This window comes from Lycorma delicatula, chromosome 5 (assembly GCF_047948215.1).
Source record: "Lycorma delicatula isolate Av1 chromosome 5, ASM4794821v1, whole genome shotgun sequence".
NCBI classification, from domain to species: Eukaryota; Metazoa; Arthropoda; class Insecta; order Hemiptera; family Fulgoridae; genus Lycorma; species Lycorma delicatula.
The window spans coordinates 56,595,013-56,622,378 of record NC_134459.1 but is presented as its reverse complement, the minus strand read 5'-3'; the positions used below and the strand labels follow the sequence as shown (position 1 = coordinate 56,622,378).

The window sequence follows — 27,366 nt, the reverse complement described above, 5'->3', positions numbered from 1 at the left end:
GTAATACATTTTTCACAATAATTAAAATTTCACTTATTTGTAAAATTAACAAAAACTGTAAAAAAAGAAATTCGTAATAGTATTAACAGAATTTTTGATCTAAATTAAAACATTTTAATAAAAAATTAATTTCTAATTTAATTTATGACAGCTTAATATTTTAAATATTAGACGACAAATATAAATATGATAAAGTATAATAATATTTACCAATGAAATAATTACTTTGTATCTGTATGATATAATGTTACAATGAATTGTAATTATGATATTATAATCAAAAAACATCGTTATAATATATAAAATGTAAGCAAACAAAGAGTTTGTTAAAAGCTTTCAAGAATAAATTTGGATAGATTCTGTTTTTAGTTGATTTTTAAGAAAAGCCTTTATTTTGAAATAATAATGTTAAAGGTATTAAATGAAGAAAAAAAATTTATACAAATATTACCGGTTATATAATTTTTACCGACTTTACGAAGAAAAGTACGATTTTCGTTCGTACGGTGGAATTGGAAGGTAAAAGTGAACTTTCTTTACGTTTTGAGATATGGAGTACAAATATATCATTCGCTTAAAAAAAGGGAATTTCCTTATATATAAACATATAAACTTGTGTGTGTGTGTGTGTGTGTATATATATATATATATATATATATATATATATATATATATATATATACACATAGATCTATATATATAGGTCTATGGTATAAAATTTGTTGCAAAACTCGATCGATTTCACTGAAATTTAGATATGCTGTTTTAGTCTATCTAAAGTTGTGCGTGTGAGCATGTGAAAATTTGATAAAGATTAGTTGAATCGTTCTTCAGTTACGCTCAATTTAAGGTCAGCAACAGACAACATAACCTCAAATTGAGGTTTTATTAACTTTGTGAATTTTTCATATGCGCTTTGGAACGAGTCATTGTGGTGAGTAAACATGATGCTTATGTGAAGGATCTTCTAGTTATTTTTAATTACTTCATAAAGTTACGATTATAATAATTTGATTTTCTTAAAAACAAAAAAAAAAGTATATATATTTTAATATTACATAAAAAAAGAATTATACTTTTTTAGTGTTATCATTTAATTCATGTTTTGTATATTTCTTGCGCAAAAAGTAATAAAAAATAATTCGAAAAAATAAAATAACGAAAAATCGATCTTATGCAGAACTGTCCAAGAATTTTTATTTTAGGTACGGATAAAATTTTGATAAATAAATATCTTGTTAATTATTTTTTTAATATACAAGAAATTACTACCTATAATAAAAATATAAATTTATGTCCAATAAATTATTATTATAAAGTATATCTAAAAAGCTTCAGAGTTCAAGTGTTAAACGTATACTATACAAAGTAATTCCTAATTGCACGCCAATCTCTCGGGAGATCATTTTGTAGCCAAAAATTAAAAAAATTCATATAAACGTAAGTCAGAAAACGTTTTGTTAGAGAGTTACGGTTCGCGAAACATTTAGCCCTGCTTTCTGCTCCCTCTGTGAAAATAAAACCGTACTAAAATTTTTGGGGTACAAGTCGAGGGGTAAATTTGGTGCTTCCTTATGGTTTTTGATCTAAGAGTTTGAATAAAGAGGACTTCTACCTCACTTAAATTTTAAGGAAAACGGGGTAAAACATGAAAAGGTTTTGTAGGAAAAACAACTTTTTACGTTCGGTACAAAATAACTTTGTTAATTCACCAGTAAACAAATAAAAATTCTAAGTTAACTGAGTAGAGAATTTTATTCTGAGAAAATTGATGTAAATAACGTCAATTAAGATTAAACACAAATTTGAGAAGTTCAACTTTGATTAGAAACAAAGCACGTAAATTGGATCGGAAAAGTGATACGATTTTATACAAAACAATTTACATACAAATGACAAAAATAAAAAATAAATTTGAAAGATATCTTTCTAAAACATATTAAAAAGTTTTATTTTTTCGTACATTGGCAATAATAATAGATCAACAATTAAGTTTAATATCTAGCATTTGAATATTCATTTGAACGGTGTTTGTGCAGTTACTGTTCGGTCAGTCATTCAAAACAGGTGATATCACAAATTTGTTTTCATTTGGAGGATGAACAGACATGCTAATTTATGGTAAAATAAATAAAAATGGATTGGCTGCTGTACGTGAATATCGGGAAAATTATCCACATCGAAGATTAACGGATCGTAACAGTAGAGGCTTTGGAAAGGCGAGTCCGAGAAAAAGGTAATTTTAAACCACAACGATTTGACGCTGGTCGTGAAAATTTTGTGAGAAATGCCAACGCTGAAGAAGCAATAATGACTGCGGTACAAGTATCTCCCACCTCAAGTACTATAAGGTTGTCAGATAGCTTTCATGTTTCGAAATCAAGTGTGCGGCGAACGTAACGGGAGTTAACAATTATACCCATTCCACACAACACGCGTGTAAGAGTTATTACCATCTGGTTTTGGTAAACGATCGTACAGATAAAGGTTTAATGTATGGTGTGGTCTTCTTGGTGATAATCTCATAGGCCCATTTTTTTCTTACCACCATAGCTCAATGGAGAGCGCATTTTTTCAAAGAGATCAGATGAAACTCTTGGAAGATATTCCACTTGCAGATAGAGTGGAGATGTGGTTTTTCAATGATGGCGCACCTAACCGTTGGACTGAAAGCAGGCAATCCTGTGTAAGACGTATAGGGCCATTATCTACGGAGAATGTGGTGGATAAAATGCTACTTAACGAGGATAACTTTAATGTGATCTCGTCGTTTATAACCGCAGTTATAAAGAAGAAAGATGAGGAAGCTCGTCAAGAAGAAACCGCTCGCTGATGACGGCTTGTCATAGGTGGAATTTCCGTTTGTCAATATTTGAGAGAGTGGGCAATATTGAGATATAGCTTTGAGTGTGGTTTACACACCAAAAAAAAAAAAAATTATAAAATATGTATAAAAATGTAATAATATACTGAAAAATTACAAGAGGAAATTGTTTGTTGTTAAGGGGAAGCTGATGATGGAGCTCTGGTTCGTAGGTTTTATCGGATAAGTGGTGAAGGAACTTATAGATTCTTAAACTTTGTGTTTCTTATATTGTAAGTTTATAAAAATTTGTTAAAAGATACTGAAAACTGTCATAAGGTAACTGTTTGTTGTTGACGGGTAATTTAAGGTGGTGCTCTTGCTCGATTGTGATGACGGACAGCCGAAGGTGGAGCTCATGCTCGTTCGTGCTTGCGTGGATGGGCAGAGAGGTGAAGAAACCTGAGGACTCCGTGGCTTAAGTTTTAAACTAATTGGTTGGGTTGGTATGATATCATATAAAAAAAAGAGAGAGATTAAAGAATAGGGGTGCCTGTTGCTGAGAGAACAAGGGTGGTGGACTCTCAGTAATCAGTGTATGATGAATATCTATAAAAGAAATAAAAGAGCTAACCGGTGAACTGACCTGCCGTGCCGGACATACAGCCGGCGGGCGGGGAGGCAAGCTAGAGTAAAGGACACTCCTCTGGCGCGAGTCAAACTTGATTGTAGATCCGTTCCAGAGGAGTAGGTGGGAATATAAAAAAAAAAAAAAAAAAAAAAAAAAAAATGATGGCGGACCTGCTCACTACTGTCGTGACGTGATGAATCACTTAAAACGTATTTAGTAAGCAATGGATTAGACGAAACGGCCCAGTAAAATACCAACCTCGATCTTCCGATCTCACACCAGCAGCTTTTTCCTTTGGGGCTGGATGAAGTCGTTAGTCTATTCTCCTCGTATTGGCACACAAGAAGAATTAAGATGTACAACAGAAGGCGAAGCTACTATTAGGAATAATAATGATGCTATTAGACGTGTCCGGCTAACATAGATTCGCCGAAATGAACTATGCATTGAACATACATTGAAATGGTGGCCACATTGAGCAATAGCTTTGAAAAAATGTTTGCAGCTTTATCAAGTAACTATTTTGATATTTCATATTAAAATTTCATATTTTTAGAAAAAAAAGCAATAACTATGCGAATTTTATTTTATTACTCCAATCTATTTTTTATTCTTTTTTTTCTGTTATTGATACGTTTTCTACTTGTTTTCATTTATTTTATGTTGTTCAAATGATGAAAATTACTTTTTTAAAAATCGTATCGCTTTTCCGATCCAGTTTAGGTGTTTTGTTTCTAACTAAAGTTGATCTTCTCAAATTTGTGTTTAAGTTTAATAGACGTTATTTACATCAAATTCTCACAATTAAATTCTGTACAAAGTATTTTTGGCTATAGAATCATCTCCCGAGAGACTGTTATGCAATTTGGAATTATTCTGTAGATTACAATGGGTTTTAAATTTCAATCAAATGATAAATATTGAAATAAAACAATAAAAGAAACATAAAAAAAAACATAAAAAAATGATTCGGCATCGTCTTAAAAGATTAATAGCGAAGTGAAATCTGTTTTTTAATTTTTTGTATGATAAAAAGAATCGTTTTTTACATTAAGTAGTTAATTTTATATAACATACGAAAAATACGATTCTACGGAACATTTTAGATTTATGAAAAAATATTTGGAAGAAACGTAAAAGGCAATAAAGTAAAACAAGAAAAGGAATATAAAGAAACAATGAAAAGAGACTGAATAACTTCTGAAATGAGGAAATTAAAAAAAAAATAAATTATAAAAAATTTTTAACTAATTTTATTTGTAGAATGACGTCAGATTACATCTATTACTAAGCAACGATGACGGCAAACAAATAATTATATTCAAATGATATTTTAAGAACAATTAATTTTTAGTTAAAAAATTTTCCGCTTAAGCTATCTGGAAGAAACTTATTATGCGATTAATGAGGAAGACCTTCCGCTACATAATAAATATGTGCATAACTAAAATCAATTTATCTGATAAAGACTAAGGTTAAATTCAAATACAAACCTATTTTTTTTTTACGTTAAAAATACAAATCGGTCATTCCCATAAGCAGTAACAGATTGAAATGGTTTAACTGACATAATGTTTTAAATTATATGACATTTTTTTGTCAGCACAGGACTCTTCTTTTAGAATTTAACACTTTACCTCGCATAAAATTTTATACCAAATAGTAAAAAATATTGAGGTTTCGTACAACCATAAACATTTTTCATTAACAGATTTACTTATCTATTTTTAAAAGTCAAAATTTTCCAAACGACTCTGTAAAGAATACACATAAAAAACGAATTTAAAGATCTGAATCAAATTTAAAATAAAAAATGATCAGTTTAACAAAGGAATTAATTATTTTGAGCGATATTAAACTAATATTTGAACATTTAAAACAAAAATCCGAGTCGATTCAAATATTGAAATTAATAAACAAATTTTATATTGAACTATATCTAGAGGTACCGTAAGTTTAAAAACACTAAAATCTCGGTTACAAAAATTCTTTACGTAATTTCGAAAAAGGATTTTTGACTAACTAAAATTTTGCACTTTCCTAGCTTTTTTGTCGGTGATAAAATTTAATAAAAGTTTCATTAAAATAATTTTAATGAATTTTCATCTAAGAGTCTTAATTCTTAAACCTAAATATTTATTAAGGTTTTTCTTTTATTCTATTTTTCTCTAAACGAGCTGTTATCATTAAACAACAGGTGGGAACAGTTTATAAAAAAATGAAGGAATAAATAATTTATTCCCTAAAATAAGAATTACATATTTCTAACTTTTTAGTTGTTTCAATGTATTGATTTAAAAATTTTTTTTAATAATAGTTTTAAAAAATGAGGTTTTTAAAATGAGCTTTGAATGACGATAGATATTTCAAAGGATTAATCAAAATTTTAGACTTGCATTTTTTTTAGCAAATCGAAACGATAAGAAAATAATTTTTATATTATAAATAATAAAATTATTTTATGAAACATTTTTCTAAAAAGATTTACAATTTACCTCTAAAAATTTTATATTTTTTTAAACTTGTGCGATTTCTAAACTCGAAAATAAAAAGAAAAATAATGATACATGTTGATTTAAATTTAAATAAATGTGTTATTTTTAACTGACTTAAAAAAATAGAACTTTCCAATTCATCCTGTAAGTTTAAAAAAAAACTTTTTGATGTTACCGCTTAACGTAGGAAACGATTCGAGGCGAAATTGTGTTGTGTAGAAAAACTCCTCTGATGATCGGTCCTGTGTTGCATTCTTCAAATTTTTCTTGATAAGTGGAAGATTTTAACGAAAAATTACATCGTTCATCTGAAGGAATATTTTTTTAATTTATTAATATTCTTAAAAAAAATCGAAATTAATAAAGAATTAAAAAATATTTTTTTAGTTTTGAATGCTGTTTTTTTATAAAGAATAATTATTTTTGTTGTGTGTTTAATTTAAATAATTTGGTTTTGTGCATTCACGACTTCAATAATATTCAATTCTAAAACTAAATTACTAAATTAAAACGTAGTACAAGGAATACATGGACACAAATTAATAAATTTTCAATCATTCAATGGAAATCTATTAAAATCCTATATCTATTATATATATAAATTTTTAATGTGTGTGCGGAAGTATGTGTGTGTACAAAGCTCACTTTTAGATTCGCTAAATAATATTAAATAAGGTAGGTAAAGAAAATTGTTAAAACCTACATCGTACCAAAACAATCAAAAATTTAATTACTAGTTGGTACTAAAGAGATAGACATAGGTAGTTAGAGAGAGATACAAAGTGATGAAGTGAAAGGTGGAGAATTATTCAATTTCATTCAGGAAGCTAAGCTAATGAAAATATCACCACTTTAACACGAGAAGGTTCACAAAACGCTCTAAGTATTATTAATTATTCAATAATTAATTAAATTAATAGAATAAAATCTCTGCTACATTCTACAATAAAAAAAACAAATTGTTAGGAAAGATGTTACTTAAACTTTAATTGCAAAAACTTACTTAAACTATTTAATTCATAAATCTGAAATGTTATACAATTTCAAATTCAACCACTCCCCGTATATAGTTAAAAATTATATTTTACTTTAAACCTAACGTATTTTATAAGCGATGAAAATAATCAAAAAAGTTTTTCTAATATGAATATAAAATTTAAAATATTGTACAAAAAAAAAGTGGTTGCATTTAACGTTCCCAAAGTCTGATTAAGCGTAATCAACAGGCGGCATCCATGAATTGAATTAATGATCACTCAATTTCATTTGTGAAATTTTAGACTGTATTTTTACTTTCCCGTCTATATAGCGCTACAGCTCTAGAAGGGAAAATATTGTGGTCCAATTTGGGCATATGCGGTTTTACCCGGATCTTCACGTTCTGACTTCTAAGGACCCCAGAAAACCCGATGGAAATTTTTCGTACATACATGTGTGTGTGTTCGGTGTTGGCCTTTAAATCACCTTATATTTTCAGAATTACTGTACCGATTTTGACTAAACTTGGTCACATTACTTCTATATATGGAGCTTTGACGCCATTAAATTTTCAACTTAGAAGGTCAAGGGGATGAGGCTGTAGAACAAGGTCACCCTCATTATTTCGAGATTTTGCTTAATTAAGGTCCTATTTTTCTTAGGTACATCTGTTAAAATTAAAAAAATAACAATATTTTAAACAAACCTTTTGCAAAATCGTACCCCCGCTCCAAAAATTGCTGTTGTAATCGCCTGCTATGTTATGCCGTCATAGTAAGCAGTAGAATTAAATAAGTGAATAATATTTAAAGTGTAAAAAAGTAACTCGGTCTGGCTGAGTCTCAAACTCCACCGCCCGGTTGAAACGGTACCTGAAGCGTTAAGCCTTGCGGCTACACCATTTGCCCACCAATCAAGAGAAATATGTTCTATGTAAGTTGTGAAATTACATTAGTTTAGTTATTGCTGACCGGCGCCCGTAGTACAGCTACACCCACGCAAATTAAATACGGTACGCGCGCGCGCGCTTTAGTTAGAATCACTGAATTAAAAGTAAAAAAAATATTATATTTAAATAAAATTATAAATATTTTAAATTAAGTTATGTGTGTAAGCCGTGCATTAGAAATAGCCCACAGGTGTACTACTGTATTAGCGTTTTTAAAGTAGTTTTATAAACAACTGATTTTTAATATATAAGATCTTCGGTCGAAAAGGTTTCCTTACTTTTTTATTAATATTCGATTCTAAGTTGATATATATTACCATCCCGTTCAAGAAATAAAGCAAACTACTTTTGCAAATATTTCTCCCAAATTTTTGTTATAATTTGGAATTATAATTATTTTTTTCAAAATTATAGTATTTGAATAAATATAAAAAGGCACGCGGCTAAAGCCGCGTTCCGGGAAAGTCTACAACTGTGTTAGCTTTTCTAACAGCTAATAACGGCTTATAAACTGCATCTGAAGCTCTTCAAAGATGTTTCATTAAATTTCCTTGAACTGTTAATCTTGTTTAATGCTATTTTTGAAAAAAAAGAGGACCTAAAAATTAAAAATAATCGTTTATTTTTCCGTTTTATCAATGCTTCTGCAAATTATAGGGGTACTTCAATCAATAATTGAGATTTTTAAGTAGTGCACTGGGATTTTATTAAATACATTCAGAGAATTGACAGTGGAAAAATTTTTTTCGAATATATCACAGAGGGAATTTTATAAACGTTTCAGCATAATAGACAATATTTTTTGTTTGTATATTATTGAAATAAGATATGAACGTAATAAAGTATTTGCTTTTTATTTATATTGTCGAGTTTAAAGCGGCGTCTGAAAGGATAACTTGGTAGGCTTTATTCTACAACCGTTTTGAGTTGGAGATTTTTTTAAAATTTATAGTGAAGAAAAACTTAGTATGAATGTATCCATTCTTGTGTACGGTGTAAAAAAAAGGTGTTCCACATAGTTTTTTAACTATTAAATAGAGTGAATCATAGTCGCTCGCTAATCCGCTATATGTTTATATTATTAATGATTTCCGTGATTTTTTTAGATTTTATTTGGTCTATTGATCTACTGGTTAAGTTAGCTGTCTGTATATACGAGGTGTGTGAGAAAAGTAATGAGACTGACTTTTTAGTTAACAAAGTTTTTATTTTTTTCAAAAAACAATATTATCCCCTTCAAAGTAGTTCCCTTGGGCAGCTACACACCGGCGGAGTCGTTGTTCCCACTCCTGGTAGCAGCGCTGGAAGGCTTCAACTGGTTGGGCTTTTAACTGGTCGATCAGTCTTTTGAATGTTCTCCAGAGTTCCAAAATGACGACCTTTTAAGACATGTTTCAATTTCGGGAAAAGGAAAAAGTGACAAGGACTCAAATCAGGTGAATAGGGGGGTTGAGAAACCGTAGGAATGCGTTTTGAGGTCAAAAATTCCCTGATGGAAATGGCCGTGTGACACGGGGCATTGTCATTATGAAGCATCCACTTGTCTGCAATGTCTGGTCTCACGCGAATCACTTTTTTCCTGAGTCTTTCAAGGACACCTTTCCTTTCAGCTTCTCCTGACACCTTTCAAGGAGTGTTTGTAAAACACTTGGTTGACAGTTTGTCCTGGAGGAACAAATTCTTTATGCACGATACTCCTGTCAAAAAAGCAAATCAGCATGGTCTTGATCTTTGATTTGCTCATTCGAAATTTTTTCGGTCGAGGAGATGATGGAGTGTGCCACCCTTCGCTTTGCCGCTTTGTTTCAGGATCGTACTAAAATACCCAGGATTCATCACCTGTGATCACACGATTGAAGAATTCTTGGTCATTGTCAATCCTCTCAAGAAGATCGACGCACACGTTTCTTCGATTGTCCTTCTGTTTCGCTGTGAGGGTTTTCGGCACCAATTTCGCACAAACCTTTCGCATGTCCAAATCGACTGTCAAAATTTGATGTACGGTGAAAGTGTTTAAATTTAACTGTTCACTCATCATCCTTATTGTTAAACGACGGTCTGATATCACATAAACACTCACACGCTCAACGTTTTCGTCAGATTTTGAAGTTGTAGGTCTCCCTGAGTGAGGCTGATCTTCAACGTGTTCGCGGCCTTCCAAAAACGATTTTTACCAGCGGAAAACTTGTTCTCTTGATAAGCAATGTTCCCCATAGGCCTGTTTCAACTTTTCAAAGGCCATACTTGCGGATTCGCCAAGTTTATCACAAAACTTGATTGCAGAACGTCGCACTAAATTCCGATGCTCCATTTTCTTAACACACAACAAAAATACAACTTCACTGATGGCGCTGTCAAAAATAATATGTAGGCTGAACGGAGTTGAAACTCGTACTGAGCATGTGGAAGGGATGAACAAACCGGTCTAGCACAGACCGGAAGACACAGCGTTATCAGATTGCTTACAGTGTTACTAATTTCATTACTTTTATATAGATATATATAAAATATATATATATATACTTTTTTATATAGAAATATATAAACATTTCATTATATATGTGAAATGCAGTCTTGTAAAGTCTCAGGTTGACCATTTCTGAGATGTGTGGTTAATTGAAACCCAACCACCAAACAACACCGGCATCCACGATCTAGTATTCAAATCTGTATTAAAATTAAACTGCCTTTACTAGGATTTGAACGTTGGAACTCTCGACTTCGAAATCAATTGATTTGCGAATACGAGTTCACCACTAGACCAACCCGGTGGGTTAAGAAATGTTATCTGCGAGACTCTTACCGTATGGTTTACAATGTCATGGTAATTTTTTTTATATTATCTACCTGAAACCTGGCAGAGATCTTTAATACGATTTAATACCTTTGATTTAATACGATTTAAAAAAGTTTAATTTTGATTAATCGTAAATTTTCAAGCCTGTTTGCATATCGTTTACAACATACTTTAGTGGTATTATTTGTAGATAGTAGGGTCTTCAAGCGTTGGTAGAATTGGCTAATAAATATTTGGGTACGATTTCTGAAGAATGGGTTCTTAATGTGCGATGAACGTTTAAGTTTTAGGAGTTATAAGTTTAGATAATAAGCTGTGGGTAGAGACGGCGGGTTTTATTCTTTTTACTGCAAGATGAATTTTAATCTGAGTAATGAAACAATATCATTGATGAAAATAGCAGATAAATCGGGGGACTACATCTTTTACGCAAAGGGTGTGTGCTGGGTTTGAATTATAGGCACGGTAGAGAAGACCATTATATCGGGTGTTTCACAAATAGTGATGGTGAGGCTGAAGAAGTAAGCCAATTTGATGAGAGGTGTTATACGTGACATTCGTAAGAGATAGCTGGACAGAAAAGTTTTGGAAGATCAAAAGATTTTCGATCGGTTGAACGGAAGGACTGAAACGGTCCGGTAAGTTATTAAAGAAATAATTAAGTACAGATTGCCGGTCATTACGCAAATTAATTATAGTTAGTTTGTTTTTACTTATTTTGTAATTTAAATAGAATAAATTTTTTATTAATTTAATATATGGGTTTTTCCTTCCTGTTTTGCAAAGTGTATTTATCGATTTAATTCTTGTACATATCAATCAGTAAAATAAAATCTAAGGGTGAAATTTCAGCTCAGCTGGTTTCGGAGAAGTGGACTTATCTAATAGGTAATTTTGTAATTAATTTTTTTTTGTATTTAAAAATGAATCGAAAGTAAAATTTTATGTTAGATAATTTTTCCTCTGTATTTATTTGAATTACATATTACCATGTTTATTGAAATATTTTCGTTTTAATAAAATAATTTTCACCTGATCCTAGGGTATTTAAGCAATATTTTTTATATATGTAAATTAATGATTGACAGTTATTGGTTTCAGTTTTGTCGAGGATAAATATACAATTTTTGTGATATGCTAAATAAAGTGGTAATATACTAAAAGAATCGAACCTATTTTTAGAATTTATTTAGTTATTTATTCATATTTCCTTTGTTTTTTTAATGAAAACAAAAAACGATTTTCAATATTTTAATTAAAAGATGCATAAACCTGACAGTAGGCCTTTGGGACATGTCAATTATGTTTAGTTAATTTCGTACATATCTGATGTCAATAAGCATGATTATTATTTCTATTATCTTTATTATTATTACTAGTACTCGTATGACTGCTCTGCCACAAGGTATTATAAAATATATTAAAAAACAAAAATGACAATATTATGGTCTATTCAGACTAAAAATTATTTATAACAAAAGAAAAAAAAACGTTCATCCTTCACAAACACCATCTCCACGACAGTTAATAAAATGCAAAATTATTCTCACGCTGATATCGCCTCATTTAAATACAATTAAAAACAATACTTTTGAAAAAAGTTAAAAATTATTCAATACCTAATTTTAAAATAAAGATGTAATGTATCCGATTCCTTTTTTATAAGGATTTAAAACTGTACCAAATCATACAATATTCAATTTAAAGTAAAACACTTAAAAAATCGTCAAGTCAATAGGCTATAATCGATTAGTTGTATACATAATCGAGGCAAACATTGTTGTTTACAACCAACATTTCTCTTAGTCTTTGTTCACCGATTGATTATTATCAAATTTCTGTAACAGGTTACTTTAATTTTAAACTAAGTTGTTGAAAACGTTCGCCTGTAATTAAATTTTTAATCTTTTGATCACGTTTATGTAACATTTCATTTATATTTCATTAAAAATTAAATATTTTAATTTTATCTCGATAGAAACAAAATTGTATTCCGAATTAATTCAAATTAAATACTTTAAGATAAAATTTTATAGTTGCAGATATGATGAAATTACAATTGAAATTTGTATAACAGTAATAAATAAAAAATTTACGGAGTATAAATATTATTTGGCAAGCTTAAATAAATATAACGAAAGAAGATATATTAATTTTATAAGTTACTGATAAAAACTTAGTGGATAGTAAAAAATTAGAAAACGGATTAGATACAAACATATTAATGTTAGTCTAGGTGAACTACTTGAGCCCTAAAAAGTAAAGATTTGCAAAAAAATTCGTTACCCCATTTTTGGCAAGATCACCGTACTCATTTTCCCTTTAATACAGCTATTCTAGCTATATCTGTCGGTAAAGTAATATAATATATAAATGAGCCTCACTGACTGACTTACGATTAATTCTCCCGTTTTCCGAATAGTTAGAAAGCTGTAATTTTTACGCTTCAATTTCATGGGGGAAGGTTTTTAGGAAAAATGAGCGAAATTATATTAATGTACCCATATGAAATTAAAATTAACAAGGATTAGAAAGAGGTGCCGAGACTGGTAGATCGGGATAGCTGATACTTTCTTTTTCTGTTTAGCTCCGGGAACCACCGTAAGGTATTACTTCAAGGTGAATGAGGATGATTTGTATGAATGTAAATGAAGTGTAGTCTTGAACAGTCTCAGGTCAACCATTTTTGAGATGGTTAATTAAAACCCAACCACCAAGAAAACCGGTATTCACGATATAATATTGAAATCCGTATAAATGTCAAGTAATCGTAATAAAAGTAAAATAAGTCTGCTTTTACTAGGATTTGAACCTTAGAACTCTCGACTTGGAAAATAGCTTATTTGCGATGACGAGTTAACCATTAGAACACTTGACATCTGCCAAGAATGTTCCTTTAGATATTAAGGAATCACGAAAAAGTAATTTTTCTTTACTCATCCGTAAACGGGTTAAAAAGTGGAGTAAGCCAATTATTCAAAACCAGATATCTCGCTAAAAACCAGTAGAGAATCAGAGGAAACTGCTCTTAAGAAAGAATTATTTTCTATTTAAAATGTGTTATTACCAAGATTATCTTATCTAACACCTTTCGATTTTTGGGTCTGGGGTATGAAAAATATTGTATACAAAAAAAAAATACATTCTTATGAGGAATTAATTTTCTGCATTATGGATGCGGCTGAACAGCTTAAGGACAGTCCTGAAGAACTAAAAAGAGCAAAGCAGTACAGAAGCGTGCCAAGAAACTTGTTGAAAATGGCAGGCTCATTTCTGAACATTTTATAAACTGTTACGTATAATGCACTTTTGTTTAGTTTACTGTTTCTGAATAAAATCCGAATTGTTCTAACCTTTCTTTGTTTCAGTTAAGTTATCTTATACAATTTTCTTCAGAATTAAATTTTCTACAACTTTTGTTTAAAACCTTCAGATGTTTATTAACCATTTAAAAATGTTATTGTACGAAACATAACAGAGATTTTTACCCAAATTTATTGGTTTTTACTCCAAATTTCTCAAAAACCACTGAAGATACGGTTTTGGGACCTATTTTATTCGATTTTCAGGTCAAAACTCATAAGAAATCACAATTTCTGCTCAATAATTAACATCCTAAAAATTTCAGTACGACCTCCTCATTTCATTGGGGTAGTGAAATCCAAGAGAAATCTTTCACTAGTTGTAACTCGCAAACGAAGCATTTTAGGACATATGTTTATATGAACTTTTTCCATTATTTTCACGAGTAAAATAGGTTATAAAAGTTCCGGAGGAACATTTTGATACGGTAACCCCTGTGTATGGGGTTGGTTAAAGATGTCAGTATTTGCTCGTACGAATATTAAATACATCAGATATTTACTGGATTAATTGAAACGAATTCATAAGTAAGACCGTAAAAACTATCTGAAATTAACAAATTTATATCAAATTACTGTATATGAAATGAAAATGTATTCTAAATTACAATCTGCAATTCGATTATTTTGAAATTATATGACCGTTTGAAGGCGTAATAAAAGGGATTTAAGAGATTAATGAATAATAATGATGACAAAAGTATAGCCTACCTGAATTAGTAGTTAACTATAACGTACAGAAATTCGGAATTGTATTATAGAGTTGTACGATATTATTCTGAACCCGGAGGGCAAAGAAAACCAGAGAACATATGCGGAATTTATTAACAGAACTAAATGAAAACTTTTTGAGCGTACTATTTCCTGGAATATAACATCAGTTCCAATGATGTAAATTATTAAATTATTTAATTTGCTAAGTACGAATAAGATACTAATTCTTATAGAATATCTTTACGGACAAGATAATATGACAAATACCTTAATTTAAACACCAATTTAATTAAATTTATAGGGATATGAAATAAAGTTTTACTATGTATAGCAGTAATAATACTAGTAACATATTATTTACAATCGTTATAATTACGTATTCAAAATATATGTAACCGCATTTAAACAGGAAAAAACGTTTGTTACATTTTACTATACAGGTGTTCCATAAACTTCCATAAATGGAGAAAACATTTTTTATTAAAATCATTTTTATTCATATAATATGCTCTAAATAATTACCATTGTTTTGAAAACACATTTCGATGCATGTCCTCCGTCGCTAAAGGCACGTATCTCAATAAATTTCCATACATAGGAAAAATAAACATTTATGAGGAAAAAAAGCACAGCGAAGTTATGCTTGTAATGGCATTACGTTGCATTGTAATGGCATTACGTTCCTTGACATGATTTATAGTTCGTATATTTTCCTAATAAATGACTTCATAAAAAAAATGTTTGTTTTTCCTTTGTATGGAAACTGATGGGACATCCTGTAAAATAAATATAATTTAAATTAAATAATTATCCTCTATTTCCGTGAGCTTATTCCTTGAATATAGTTTCTGATAAAGTATTAATGATTATCCGTTCGTATTTATTACTTATTATTCCAATTACACTAAGTGCTAACGTGCTAGTTGTAGTTATAAGGACAACAAACTGGCCTTTGAAAAAGAACCGAACGGTAACGCGAAGTTTATAAACGAGTACGAAAAATAAGGTCTTTAATCGAATGAATCATTTTATTCTCGCAAAATAATTTACATCGAACTTTATATTATTTTACAAAATTTGAGGTAATATCCAAAAGGGATATTCAAATTTTAATATATTTTTATTGACACTACTCTTAAGATCAATTGACTTATTAAAGATAAAGAACAAAGAGTTACAAATTAGATACTGTTGACGGTTATTTGTGTAGAAGATATAATTTTTTATGTATTTTTTCAACCAGTTTTCCAGCTACGGTCGAGTTTTTGTATATGTGCAGGTAAATGCAATTACTGCAATCGGCTTACCAAGCTTGAGTAGCTGCAGATGTAATGCTATGTAAGTGTAAATGTACCGGTAACATGTAGTCTGGAACAGACTCAGGATAAGCACTCCTTAGAGTGTGGTTAATTGAAACCCAGCCACCAAAGAACAACGGTATCCACAGTCTAGCATTCAAATCCATATAAAGTAACTGTCTTAACAAGGAAGATGTCTTCCGATTAAGCCACTAATGTCTAGGAACGGAGGGGATGGTGTGGCAACCAGATATGTCACGAGGCGGATGTTCTTCTCCCTCGGAGGAAGGGGATTTGAAATGTCTTAACAAGGACTCGAACCTTAAATCTCTCGACTTCGAAAATCAGCTGATTTTGCGATTAATAGACAAACCCGGCGGGTTTGCGTAGGATATACCACCACATTTTTTTTTCTTGTTTGTTTAACCGCCGGGACCACCGTTAAGTATCGCTTCAGAGGATGAGGGATGAGATGAATGATTTTTGTAGCCCGTGTGATAATGCCATGTCTGACCGGGATTCAAACCCAGGAATCCCGAATGAAACGCCTTGACGCTAGATACTGCAGACGCTACCACTCGCGCTACGGAGGCCGGCAGCACATATTTGGTACGACAAAAACTCTGTATACAGCACACAATAATAAAATAATAGAGTTAAATTCTTATTCAATTTCCATCGTATATCATAAACTGACTTGCACATTATTCACATTATTTTTTATTATTTACTTGACATTATTATTGTACCAACAGTCAGACAGCATGATGATTACGTTTCGTTCTATAATTAAATCTTTCTCTCATTAAGATCCAAATTTACGAATACCAAATCAAATTAATAATATTGCTAGACGTTAAGGTAAATAAATATTTTGATAACTTTTATCAAAATATTTATTAATTTTATCAAAAATTAATTTTCTCACTAGACAAGTGAGAAAAATAATTCAATATCATCACTATTAAGAAATCATTTCTTTAATGCGCTTCTAAAAACACCTACTCGTTTAATGTGTCATATACACCGTCGGGAAATTGAAAATAAATCTTAAAAACATTAAACGCAATTTTTATAATTGAAAAATTTTAATTTTTTAAACAACTCTAAAAACATTTAAAATTTTTTAACGAACTAATCACAAAAAAAATTAAATCGTTATTTCTTTAACACACTATTTTGAATATTTGAATCTTTTCACAAATTTATTGGTTCATTTCTTTTTACATTTATAGTACTAATTTACGTAATATTTATATATTTGAAATACTTTGATTAAGTGATGATGATGAAAAGACCATCATTTTTTTTAATTTTTTTTTTATTAAGGAACATCCGAATCAATCTTACATGGACTGCAACTCGTAAATTTAGTCCGGATAAGAAAGCTGAGTTTTAATAATTTATTCTAAATATTCAGAAAGCCTACCACGGTTTGTCGGACAAACTTTTTAAACCACAGATTCTTCAAACCAAAACATATCATGGATATGATACTTAATTTTTTTGGAATTCATTACAGTAACAATTCTATAAATTTTTAAAAATTCATAGATTATCCATAAAACTTCAATTTTTTAAAAAAGAGGTATATTTATCAAAACGTTGTTACGTAAATTTGTAGATTTTTCATTAAAATGAAAGATTCACTATTACCCATTAATCTATAAATAATTTCTAATAATAATTATTTATTATATTATATATCGAATAATATCGAAAATAACAACTGTAATTTTCTGGAAATTATTCTGTACAAAAGAAAGTTTTTTTTGTATAAAGAAAGAAAGAAAGAAAAAAGTTTATTTTGTATAAAAGAAACATTTTCACAACGATACTTATGTATATTATTTTCTACAGAGATTTTAAATGAGAAATGATTAAACTCATATAATTTCATTTATCTGTCACGACAGTATTATGAAAATGTATCAAGTTATGAAGTACACTAATCTTCAAAATATATATATATATATATAAATCCTTTTTATATGTATCTGGATGAAAGTAAATCATTGTTAACAGAAAAATGTAATATCAGAATAAAAAAAGGTCTTTAACAAAATTATTCACTATTTAGGTAATACAGGCGATGAGAATGAAGCTGGTAGGTGTTTAAATGTGTGTTCCAACCTTAAAAACAGCTAGCAGCTGTATGAATGGTCTGGAATTCGATTGTCTTTTCTGTGTACTAAAAAAAACAAACTATTATTTATTTTTCACTTATTTATCTACATATAATGAAATTCTGCAACTTTATGTTTCCGTTTAGATGTTATCTGAACCCAAAATTTCACTTTTTTAGATTCATTAGTTCTCCAGTTATAATAAAAAATGCTAAAAGATGTTGCACTACAATAATAACAATGAGCACAACGGATTTTCACCACGTAATTAATTAATAAATATGATACTTTTCGTTTTTTTATTTCAAAGTCACATAAATTAATAAATAATTTACGTTGGGGTTGACTCTGGAATCGAACCTAAGGACTTTGGTAAAAGAAGCAAGCCGTCGTCTATGCCATAACGGTGGAGAATTTGGTTAAATAGTGATATTTTTGCTTTTAAAAGAAGTGTACTATTAATAATAATTTCTACGATTATTGTCTCAACTGTTAATTTCCTAATTTTTTTATAATTTAAATCCCTTTTCTATTAAAAAGAATATTAATATAAACAATCTACACTAATTCGTAATGTTTATATAATAAAATAATATATTTATTTTAGAAAAAATGTTAATTTTTAATCTAATTATTATTTTTTTAAATTTATTATAAGCGATTTTGATTAAAAATATTTGATGAATTAATAAAATATATAGAATATGATTTATAACTATTCTAAATCGAATAAAAAAAAAAAAAATTTATTTTAGGCTAAATCATCTAGTGGAATATTTAAAAGTTAATATCCATATCCAAAAAGTACATGATCTTCATAAAATTTTGAAGTGTATATATATATATATATATAAATTTTTGTATAGGCTACTATTAATTTTTAAAATTTTAATTTTATTATTTAAAATTATTATTAATGTTTTGTACATGGAATAATGTATTTCTGAGAAAATTCTAACAACCGCAAACCAATTTTAATAACATCAATGTTAAAAAATTTAATTTAATTATTTTTAAGTAATTCTTTAATTTAAAAATAGAATTTTCCAGAATAAAAATTGTTAAATGATTTTTTTTTTTGTGTAATACAATATAAATACTCATATTTCAAACAACATAAAATAATTTCATAAACATCATTAAAAAAAAACTCATCAGTTCATATTACCGCTTATTTTTAAAAAGAATGGCAGGAAGAAATATATGATAATGAAATTTTCAAACTATACTACGATATTCGATTAAGAAATTTCCCAAAATTCTTCTGTAATAAATAATTCCTACACAATAGATACATATTGCACACACAAACACATATACAGACTACGTCTATGGATTCTCTGAAAAGAATCTAAGGAAGGTTTCGATTCACTCAAAACCTTCTTTTTTTAAATTGGCAATGTTTAATAGTTCTACATTTCGTGATACAAAAAATAGAATGAATTCATATGTGTGCGTGTGTGTGTGTGTATACATACATATTATATATATATATAATATATATACTAACGGATTAATAGCATATCAACAGATACCATTAATTAAAACCATTAGGTTTTCATAACCCGTCTATATTTAGGTACAATTATTTTGCACCTTTAATAAAAATATATTTTTGCTGTACGAAACCTACGTTACAGATTGTTATATACAAATTTTTTTCATGATATTTCTATGTAAAATAGACTTATTAATCTTTATTTTCGTTAAACAAAATTGCTCTGTACTAAACAAAAAATGTAAATCATTTCCAAGATACTTTGCATTTACCAAACTAAAAATATAATTATTTTGAATTCTGAAATTTCCAAATGATTTTTATTAAACATATTTAATCGCAATTTAGTTTTCACGTTCAAATAAGTGTTAAACATCGAACAAATTTAAATTAAAAAATATCGAGGAATCTAAAAATAATTAATCACTTTTCAAATCAATAAAAGTGGTTCTGGAATATTTTTCATTTCATTAAATAGTTTAAAATAAAAAAAAGTTATTCCTTGAAAAGAATTTAAAAGTAACAGTAATCAAAAATGTAATGCAGGTTACATCATCATTTTTTTTTTTTTTAAAATCAACATTTTAATATTGTTTTCCCCAATTATTAAAGAAAATATTCTGCCGTAAAATATATATCTATTTTTCAAATTATTTTTTTTAAATTTATGCAAAATGTTAAAAACACATCATAAAATTACTACTTTCAGCTCATATTCAATCTCACACGTCATTAATAATTACGCATGCATAATAAAATACATGAACTGACACAAATTAATAATAATAAAAGAATAATATTGAATTTTAGATACAAAGTTAAACAATAAAAAACGGAATAAATAAATAAAATAAAATACAAAACACATACATATCGTACCAAGTGGGCGAACAAAAGCACAACTTGACGAAGATTACGTAAAGACGAAGATAGACGTACAAACGTCGAGTAGAGAGACACAACCCGCTACGAAATGTGAACTCCCCCGCCCTTAATTTCACCCACCAATGAGAAGAGCGGCACGAAGGTATAACATGCGGACAGAATCGGTACGCGGTACTACTGTCGTGCTGGACTCCGGCGCGGTATAACAGGTGAGTCTATGCTTGTTGAATATTTAAAAAAAATAAATGAATGTTATTGTTCGTAATAAATAAATATAAATACAAAGAGATAATAAAAATAATACTACGAATACAGAAATAATGGTCAACATTTTTGTAAAACTGTTTTAAAAAGTTACTATCCTTGAGTTAATGAATTTATATAAAAATTGTTTATTAAAAAAAAAAACTATTAATTTTTTAAAAGATTTATATGAAAAAAAAAATATAATTCCATATTTCAACGAAAAAATAAAACTGGCTAAGAAATTTGCAAAATATTAAGAAGGGTTAAATTTATTTATGTTAAAACTAAATAATTAAAAATGCCTCTTATTATGATAAAAAGGCGAAATAATATAATGGTAAAACCTGACAGGCTTAAAAAATGTTCATTTTTTTATTAATCTATGAAATTAATAAATTTATTTGTGATAATAAAAAAATTATAAAGAATTTTTTTGTTTTAACTATTTTCTACAGTACTATAAATCTTTATAGAAAAATAGATACTTTAAGCCTTATGTTAAAAGATTATATATCTTTATATAAAATAGAAGTAATTTTTGTTTTTAATAATGTTAAACTTATCATTATATTTTATAAATTTTCTTTTTATATTTATTTAGCGCGATCTAAAAAAAGAAAAAAAAAACACGTTTACAGTTACTTCATGCATGCATTTAATCGTATTTAAAAGAAGTCAACGTTTTAAAACATTTTCGTGTAGCGTATAAAAAACTTTATTTAATTCATTATTATTATTAGCAACAATAAAAACACAGAAATTAATTAAAAGGTAAATGCTACAATTACAAAAAAAATATTGAAATCGGTATATAAAATCTAAATGTTATGGTTAAAAGAAAGGATTAAATAATAATTTGATTAACATTAACAAAAACTTTAAAGAAAATTTCAAGAGGAAATAAATATATATATGGAATATGACTCAAGTATGCACAATAAATAAGTATACTATAATTACGTGAGATAAGGTAAAAATCTGCTTGGAATTAATACAACAAATAAAATAAATTATTACACATAAATCTAATACGACTATTTCATTTGCTTGATAATAGTAACATTTTCGTAATTTTATTATAATTCAGTCTTGATCCTAATTTTATTCGTATTATAAGACAAGTGATCGGAAAAATTAAAAGAAAAAAAATTCTGTAGCGTATTTGCTTTTTTAAAGCAAATTTGCAAACTATTATAATATAAACATATCAGAAGTAACCTGTTCTTAAAAAAATAATTTGATTAAAATACGAATACGTAGAACGGTTTCACTTTAATTTTTAAAAGACTTTTTTTTAATGATTTTTAAAATAATTTTTAGGTATAATCAAATTATTGTATTGTTTAATTTCCTAAAATAAAATAAGTAATCTTATTATGAGCATACACAAGCATTCAAAAAAAAAAAAAATTCATAGAAAAAATTGACAAAAATGTTGCTGCTGGAATATTTCAGAATATACACGGAGATTAAATGTGAACCCTTTACTGATATAATTGAAAATGATAATACTTTTCATTTGCCAATTATCCTATAAATTGAATAATACACAAAAAAAGTTTACGTTTTAAAATTATCTAATTATTAACACAATTCAATCCAGCGGTAAGGTATTCATATCCTGTCTTTTGATAAATCAAAAGCTACAAAAAAACAACGCCTAAAATCGTAATGCTTTATTTATTATTTCTATCATAAAAAGTTGAAACGATTCAAACTCTAAAGAAAGCCACATTAAAAAATAATAATGTAAATGACGTTACTAAATTGAAATAGAAAAATTTATAGAACTGCTATTCTTTTAAAGAGGTGTTTGATATCCGTAACCCTGTAAAAGTTATTTTGCTCGAAAAAATATGTCAACAAAAAATATTTTAATTACAGTTTATTCTGAATTTTATAGGAGAATTTTTAAAATTTCATTTTAAAAATGGTTATACTTTCAATGATGATATTTTACATAAGCTTTAAAACATTCATAGTATAAATTTTTATGCAGTTTAATCGGCTTCGAGTTTATAGACTCCTCGATATTTCGTCACATTTTCATGAAATATTTTCATAAAATTAATACAAAAAATCGACTTATGCTTACGTTTTTGGACCAGATTTTATGATTACTTATAAACCAAAATATAAGCCTAGTCAAATCCGTGAGAAATTCTGTAATCATTATTATAATACTTTTGAAAAATTAAAAAATTAGAATTAGCGTCAGTATTTTTATAAATAATACTTTTACTTTATATATATATATATATATATATATATATATATATTATATAAAACAAGTGCACAGTAAACTACTGAAACTATTAATTAAACACACACACATGGTATAAATTATATTTTTAATAGTATCTTTTTAATCGGTATATTAGTACCCCGGAATTTAAGATTTCTTTCAATTACTTATTAATAAATCCTGCAAAAAGAATTGCAATAAAAATAAAATTATTACTATTTTTTTTTTTTTAAGTAATGATAAAACTGATAATTATCGGCATAAAGCCATGAAAATCTGAAATTAAAACTGATACCTATTGGTCAGTGAGTTTGTAAAGATACTAGGTTTAGCTGTTAACGTTTAAAAATAATTCAATGTTATTATTATTATAACACAGAATGATATATTTATGTTTATTACATTTTTTTTATCTGAAAATTATCTTTAAAAGAAATTGTGAAATTTTACAACAAATTTTTGTCGAAAATATACTTTTCATTTATTCATAAATTATAAAAACAATATTAAATATGATTAGGCTGAGTAAAACAACTACGTTTTTGTTTTCAATAAATAGCTTCAGGTAATAAAACATAAATAAATTAATTTGAATAAATATGTATATAATTAATTAAGTGAAATTAAATCAAAATTTTGTAATACATTCACAATAGGTCGACAAACAAAAAATTAATCCTGATAAGTCCACCGATGTTGAAAATTCCAAAAGAAATTTCATAGTTTACATGTGAAAAAGATCATGGTAGGAGAGGAATAGAGAAATCTCAAATACATTTATCATATAACATTATTCTAAAGGATAATTCTTTAACAAACACCGTAAGTAAGGCAGTTGTATCTTAAATTTACCACTATAAATGCGATCATGGGAAAAAATATATGAAATAAACTCATCATCAGTGATTCTTCCTGTCATGTCTGAGAGCGATAACCCGATTCAAACCCTGCTGACAATTTTCGGCCATAGACCACAGTCCTCTGGGATTCGAATAAATGTGCCTAGATATTCTCCAGTTACCTCTTCGATTTAGTCCAGCCATCTTTTCGGCGGTCTTCCGCGTGACCTGTTGCTCTCGATTTTTCCCTGTGTGACTCAAGGTTTTCGCCGGACCTACGGATTGTATGGCCGGAAGCATATTACGGATAAACTTCTTTGTTTTTAATTAGGTCTATTCAAAATAATCATAATTAAATAAAATTTTCATTAATAAACAATCTTGATTAGAAAAAGATCTCATCTGGTCATGATTATTAATTATAAATTTATAAGTAACAACCAATTAAATTACCGCAATATCAACTTAATTATTTGGATAATAATATAAATAAATTAATAACCATTACTGAGGATGCGGTTATGCAACATGAAAAGCGCTTCTGCATTAATAGTAACTTCACTTAGAACTTATTAAACATTTTTTTTAGTTAAATTATAAAAAAATAATTAATGAAATCTATAATGGAATATAAAATGTGTGTGATGTCTTAAAATTAAAACTAGTATATTACATAAATATGTGCCCCCGCGCGCGCGTGTGTGTGTGTATGCTGTGGGTGATATACGATAATCATTTTTTCAAGACTCCTTTTATGTACTCATAAATGATTAAACATGGAATCCAATAAAGGCAATCGAATGCTTAAATTTTCTCCAGTGCTAATTTTATGGTAGTATGAGAAGGTGCGATTTTATAAATTTTATTTTATGCAAGATATTTATCACAATTAATGTGAATTTTTACCAGTATATTTTCACTTATGATATTATTTTTATCAAATCCCAGAGCTTTTTCATCGGATTTTCCATACGAAAATCGTTCCACTTATTAAAAATTTAAAAAAAAAATGTTTTTTTTTTTATGTAAACCTTTTTATTAAATATGCCTTTAAATTATTTTATTTTGCACTTTACATGATTACAGATACACTTTCGAACAATTTATTTTTATTTTGTTTTTAATTTGAATTCCCTAATTGTTTTCTATAAATAATCCTCTTTCCCTGCCAATTTTTAATATAAGATGACCCTCTAGTGATTGCGCAATAGTCACTTTCTATAAATTAACTAATGAAAAAAATGACGAATGATATTTTCCTTAAAACATGATTACAATTTTTCAAATTTCATTCAACTATTATTATAATTAATAATATCTGTGTTTCCAGGTTTTGCGACTACAGGTAAAAAAAAAAAGAAAATGATAAAATTTTCTCACAATTACACTAATTCACAATCGTAAATACGACATACACAGAGTAGTATTGAACACAAACATTGTATACACTACTTCATAAGAAAAGTTACAAGAACTGCAATAAAACGAGAGGGTGGATCTTGAAATCCTTTCAAATTCTGTAAAATAGAAAAAAAAATAGATAACAATTCCATGTAGTTTTTTAATTAAAGATGACTTAATCTTGTAAATTGTAGTTCAAAAAGCTTTTCTACAAGCAAAATGGGATTTAATTTTTTTTCGAAATCTTCTAACCTGAAGAAAAATATGTACTCCACTATATTTATTTGTTCTTATAATTTAAATTGCGTAAGATTACTCTTTTATAATAATATACTTTCATTCAATATTATTATATTAGATAATATTTAATACCAAATTTTATTATATAATATATTAAAATAGCATCTATTTATTCAAATACTTTAAAGTAAATGTAAAATATATGTTTTAGCGATTATAATCAGGGCATCCACAACAAAAAAAGAAACAAATTTACGTAAAATAGTTAAATACAGTGAATTCAAATAAAATTACGGGATAAAATACTAAATCGTAGATGTTCTTTGGTGACTGGGTTTTAATTAACTATACATCTCAGGAATGGTCGACCTTTTCTTTTTTTTTCTGTTTGGCCACCGGTAATTACCTTTCAGGTAATACTTCAGAGGATGAATGAGGATTATATATATGAGTGAAAATGAAGTGTAGTCTTGTACAGTCTCAGTTCGATCATTCCTGAGATGTGTGGTTAATTGAAACCCAACCAACAAAGAACACCGGTATCCACGTTCTAGTATTCAAATCCGTGTAAAAATAACTAACTACTTGGACTTGAACGCTGGAACTCTCGACTTCCAAATCAGTTGATTTGGGAAGACGCGTTCACCACTAGACCAACTTGGTAGGTTAGGAATGGTCGACCTGAGACTGTACAAGACTACCCTTCATCTACATTCATCCTCTGAAGTAATACCTTACGATGGTTTCGGAGGCTAAACAGAAAAAAGAATGAAAATAAAATTACGGGGAGGCATGTCATCAAATTTATAAGGACAAATGTCAAGTATTTTTTAAATACGAATAGCTATAAAGTGAATATTAAGGATCTAATATTCCGTAATTAAATAGATCCTTTACAAAGAATTCCGTCTAATGTTCAGAATTGTTTAATTTGTCAGATATTCGAAACGAATATTTTCGGCGTAGAAAAAAATATATTTTCGTAAAAGAATAGATTTAATTATTTTTTTTAAAGTAACGTACAAATAACATTATAGATTTAATGTTGAATCACTCAATTGCTAAAAATATAATAATATACCATTAAATTAATTATCCTAAAATATTAATTTTTATTTTTTAATAATGATATAAAATACTGTAATAAATGCCAGTAAATCTCAATACAATGTTATTCAAACATAACATAATTGCTCTTATCTTTCTTTAATAGAAGGAAAATACTTATGTTTGTATGTAATGATTTGATAAATACGTGAAATATCAAATCATTACAGCCCAAAACCCGGTAGCACCATAAATAAACTGAAAATAAAATTATCATAATTTCCTGGCATTAATTACTTATTCTTATATGGTGGAGAAATAATGATACATGAAAAAAGTTTAAAAGATTAAAAAAGTCGATATTTTTAAACATTGACCGGCTTCCCCACCACCACGTATTTTTTTGGGCCATTTGCATTACTTAGGAAGTCAAAAAAAATTCGATTAAAAACATACAATAAACAAAAAGATAGCTTTTTGGATTTTTGGAGGAGGAGAATTTGCGAGCATAATTTTTTTTAAAATTGTAATATAAGCATGTACGTGTGTACTGAGTATAATACAAAGTGGGTTTATGTTGATAAATTGAGAAAATTGATCCCAAAATTTTATCAATAAATTTCTCCATATATACGAATGAATTTCTGCGCCAAATTTCATAAAAATCGGTTACTCCAGTCAAAAATTATTAAGATTCAAATCAGCAACACACGTACTCGTATATACTTACGAATAATATTCCACATTTTATTTTTATTTTTTGGAGCCGCTGGGTCATGAAACGTCAAAAAATGCAAAAAACCCATACCCCC

General features: G+C 28.2%; 2 protein-coding genes across 9 annotated transcripts in view; one reads left to right on the top strand and one right to left on the bottom strand.

Annotated features, from left to right (window-relative positions):
• LOC142324971 (COMM domain-containing protein 4) overlaps positions 1–27,366 on the bottom strand; it is a 454,946-nt gene that overhangs the window by 153,846 nt on the left and 273,734 nt on the right. The gene's annotated exons all lie outside the window — the stretch shown is intronic.
• LOC142324970 (uncharacterized) overlaps positions 20,727–27,366 on the top strand; it is a 256,615-nt gene continuing 249,975 nt past the window's right edge. The window contains exon 1 of the mRNA XM_075366148.1: positions 20,727–20,745. The gene's annotated coding sequence lies outside the window, so the exon portion shown is untranslated. The remainder of the gene's footprint in view (positions 20,746–27,366) is intronic.